Here is a 4427-nt window from a genome sequence, read left to right as displayed (position 1 = left end):
CTCACATTTGACAGTTCCAATATTACATTAGGCAATACTAACATCAGATCTGACTGTACTTTTGTTACATTCGATGGTACCCTAATTTTTTTCTCATATTTGATAGTTTCATCGTCACACTAGGCAGTACCAACATCACATTGAGTAGTACTAACATCACATCTAATTATACTTATTTCATATTTGGTGGTACCTTTATTTTTTTCTCACATTTGTTAGTTCTAATGTTACATTGGGCAATACCAAATCACATATGATCATACTTTTGTTATATTCAATAGTTTTATTATTTTTTAGTCACATTAGGCAGTACCAACATCACATATGACTGTACTTTTGTTGATTTATAACAATCTTGGTAATAACTAAAATGTTAACAATGAATTTTTCCAAAATAGTTATAAACTTGAAAATCAACAAAAATACCCTGGAAATTAAGGATTTCAAAAAATAGTCCTATAAATATATAAAATTACTAAGATACCCCAATGCCTCAAATATTACCAAAATACCTTCATTAACCTATAAAATGACTAAAATACTTTTTTAAACTTTCAAAATTAATAATAAAAAAAAAATGAAAATAAATAAAGTAGCGCTAAAAATACCTAGAATGATTAAAATACTAAATATTTTGAAAATTGCATCAAAACCACTCAATTTGGCCATGTTAGAGTGATATCTTGGATTTTTTTTAGTGATTGTAAAGATATTTCAGTCATGTTAGAGGTTTTCAAGACAACTTGATGATTTTTGACATCTCATTGATATTTTAATCAAACACATCTTAGCTTTTTTGGTGCCTTTATGGTGTTAAATTTTCTCAATGAAAAAAAAGGTGACCCAAAGCAAACGTTATTTGTTAGGAAACATTTGCTCCTTTAAATGATTCCAAACAAGCTATATATTTAGACCATACAATGCTGTAGCTATGAACTCTAAAGAAGAAAACGATTTAGGCCTTAGTGTGTTTTCTTGAAGAACTTGAAATTGAAACCTAAAATAAATTTAGACCTCAGAGCGTGTTCTTGAAGAACTTGATATCCAAAATATGAAGGGAAAGAAAGAGTAAAATTGAGAAGCAAATAAATTATGCATTCTAATGAAAATAGTTAATGATATTCTTGTTAGGAAATAACAAAATGAAGCAGCCAAGTAAAAGCAAAAACACACCAAACCAGCCGCAAGTTATGACTGCATTTCAAAATAATTTTAGATTTCGAAGTCTGCCAAAATGCGATGCTATCAATACTTAAAAATTACATTCAATATTTCTGCAACAATTTTCTCGTCAACTACTTGGTAATTTTACAAATAAAGATCATAGTTGTAGCCAATTAGCTCAAATAGTTGCTCAGAAGCTATAGAAACTTATAATGCACTGAGATTTGGTTTGAAGGAAGCTCTCCATTACCAAATTTAGCTCCTGTAAATTGATAAAGAAAAGGAAAAAATATTTAAAAAATTTCCAAGTAATGTGAATATGGACAGAGTCAACTAATAATGCAAACCTTAAAGAAAAAACAATTGGTTGGATTTGTTGCTCGTACAAAAGTTTGATGATTGTTTCGGCATGGAAAATTGTTTTGGACCTATAATTAGGCCAGGTACTAATGAATAACCAACATTAGTAATTTAGTATTCTCTTGAGAACTTTGCAAACACTATGTCAAAAGAGAAACAAAGCGAGTGACTTTAGGATATAAATTAAAATAATCATAATGGGACTAAATCCTTTCTACCATACCTCCATTTGTGGATTGAGGAAGGGTGCTTGCAATGGTACTATAGCGGATGCTGATATGACAAGGAATGAACCAGGTTTGATGGTTGGGAACTTGAACTCTGCACATAAATAAAAAAGAAAAATTAATGTAGCCACTACATGAACAACTAACTATATACATAGGAGGAAGGGTATTTAGGAAATGTTGACATGAATCTTTCCTACTCCTTTTTTTTTTTTTTTTGACAAGGCTCAGCTACATAACTTGTTTATACTGAATGTTGACATGGTTGGTGTGCATTAGGAGAATTCACCTCATTACCTCTTCCTCATATACTTCCATCTCCTCTCTACTACGATTTTTTAAAATACAAACTATAAGAATCTATAGCTAATAATAAAAAAATAAAAAAAATCATGCATGTAATGTAACTATAGCAATCTCAGAAACTAATGTCACTTCAACCGAATAATAACAAGGACAACTAAGAATCCTAATTAGCAAATATTAATCTATACATAAAAATATCTGGCTTAATCAACTAAAACAAGATAATATTTGTAAATGCATGGCAACTTGCTTTGTAAATCTACAATGTCTTGCCAATAGAGTAGTCACTGTACTATCTCAATGTTTCATAAATTTTATATGCCAAGGAGTGGCTATTACATTTTACTTATCAAAAGAGAAAGATTTCTAAATCCAAGGTATATTACACAAGATGTCTCATTAAAGATATAACCAAAATTTGTGCAAAAAAAAAAAATATATATATATATATATATATATATAACCAAAATGGTTCCAAAAATTATCTCTTGGAAAAATGAGAAATTTTTTATTTTTTATTTTTTCTACAACTTTGAATTACAGAATTTCCACAACTAGAAAATCCAAGAAATAATTTCCACTCAAGCCACTCTACAATAAAGATTGCATTTTATTTTCCTCAGAATTTCTCAGTACCTTTAGAAGAGTGACAACAATCCAATCCACTAATAATAGGGACAACTACTTGTTGATTGACCAAGGGATAAAATTGATACTTCAAAATTGAAAGTGCAAAGTACAGTAAACCATTTCTAACTCATTCTAGTAATTTAATCACCATTTCCAACAATACAATTATACAACTGATACAACCTAACCAAAACAGTCAAACACAAACACAAAGAATATATGTACATGTATATGTGTATACCTTGCCTGTATGACTCTGCAGTGTTCTACAACAAACCAAAGGAGCTTGAAGCTAACCAGGGTCCAAGCCTACGACCTAGCATACCTAGAGCCTGTAAAATTTGATACAAAAACCAACCAAATCTAAGAAACAACCAACACACACACACATAAAAGCAAAAGCATTGAAAAATGAAAAAAATAAAATAAAAAAATAGAAATTTAGTACCACTTTCAACCTTAGCAAGCTTAATGGGAAAACTATCTATATTTTGTACTGGTAAGTTCTCCTTGTTATTTTAGTATTTGCGTGTTTTGGCTTTGAGTTAATTGTCACAAGCTTATTCTGAATATCCCTCATTGCGAGTTTGTGACCAGGCTAGTAACAAAATTACCTGATGTCTGCCTTCAGTCAAGATTAAGATTCAATCACAATGGTGTACCACCTTTACATTATCATCATGAAGATTGTAAACAACTAAGAATATGATAAATTATGACTATGGAGCACTTAGATGGATACAAATTATAGTCAGAGAAAGGGGTGGCAAGCTGGACTGAATCATTTACTTCGCATAAATTTAGTTTGAAAAATTTTCAATGCAGTTTGAATGGAATGGTTATATTGATGCTTTGAATATGTAACCTGGACATTAAATTAACTATTGATAACAAAATTTAAGAGTTTGATAATTTCTTGGTCTAATAAAAGAAAAAAAAAACATGTTATAGTCTGTATTTTTAATATTTTTATAGCTACAACTTTTAAAATTTGTGTCACTGACTCATACAAGTATCTCCTAGAAATTCCAGCTCATAGAAGCATTTCATCAAACACTTTGCATTTCAACAATTTCTTAACAAAACTAAACCAACCCAGTTCCCATCCTTACCAGTAGATACAAGCCCACAAAAAATAAGAAGCAAATCAAACAAAACCCACAAACAAATCAAAAGGAACCCACAGAGGCATTGATAAACCTAGACAATCCTATCAATATTTTGTGATTTAGATTTACAATCGATGGAAGAGACAAATAGAGACGTTTAAGAGGACAAGATGAATTGAGAGAGACAAACCTTGGGAACGATGGTGGCTACAGTTTCAAAACGTAGAAGAGAGCGTTTCCTTGAAGAAGAACATGAGAGGCTTTGAAATCAAGGTATTTGGATGCCTCAAATCCTGGATGGATTTGGATCAAATCCAAATCCATCTCTTTTTAAGATATCCAAACAAAGGATTTGGATTTGGCCCCTCAAATCCAAATCCAAAGATCCAAACAGGATGCCAACAAATAGATTCAGTGATTTATCCAAGAACATCAGCGATGAAGGTTAGAAAGAAGAGACGGCGAAAGACAAGAACCTGCTTCAGATCAGATGCGATGCGAAAGAGAAGAACTGTATTTTTTTTTTCTTTCTATTTTTGGTTTTATGTGTTAACCTGACTGATTGGTAACTGATACCCTGTTAAAATGATACAAACGGCTAAGATTAAAACAAATAAATCTAATGGCTAAA

The 4427-nt window shown here is 30.8% G+C and overlaps 1 long non-coding RNA gene across 1 annotated transcript; it reads right to left on the bottom strand.

Annotated features, from left to right (window-relative positions):
• Nucleotides 1-1179: 1179 nt before the first annotated feature.
• Nucleotides 1180-1842, bottom strand: LOC115965436. Its single transcript, XR_004086055.1, has 2 exons — nt 1748-1842; nt 1180-1426 (listed from the first exon to the last, which is right to left on the bottom strand). It is a non-coding gene; the product is annotated as an uncharacterized LOC115965436 (long non-coding RNA).
• Between the last annotated feature and the right edge of the window lie 2585 nt (nt 1843-4427).

Source organism: Quercus lobata, chromosome 10, assembly GCF_001633185.2.
Source record: "Quercus lobata isolate SW786 chromosome 10, ValleyOak3.0 Primary Assembly, whole genome shotgun sequence".
NCBI lineage: Eukaryota > Viridiplantae > Streptophyta > Magnoliopsida > Fagales > Fagaceae > Quercus > Quercus lobata.
This window is presented reverse-complemented; position numbering and strand designations above follow the sequence as displayed.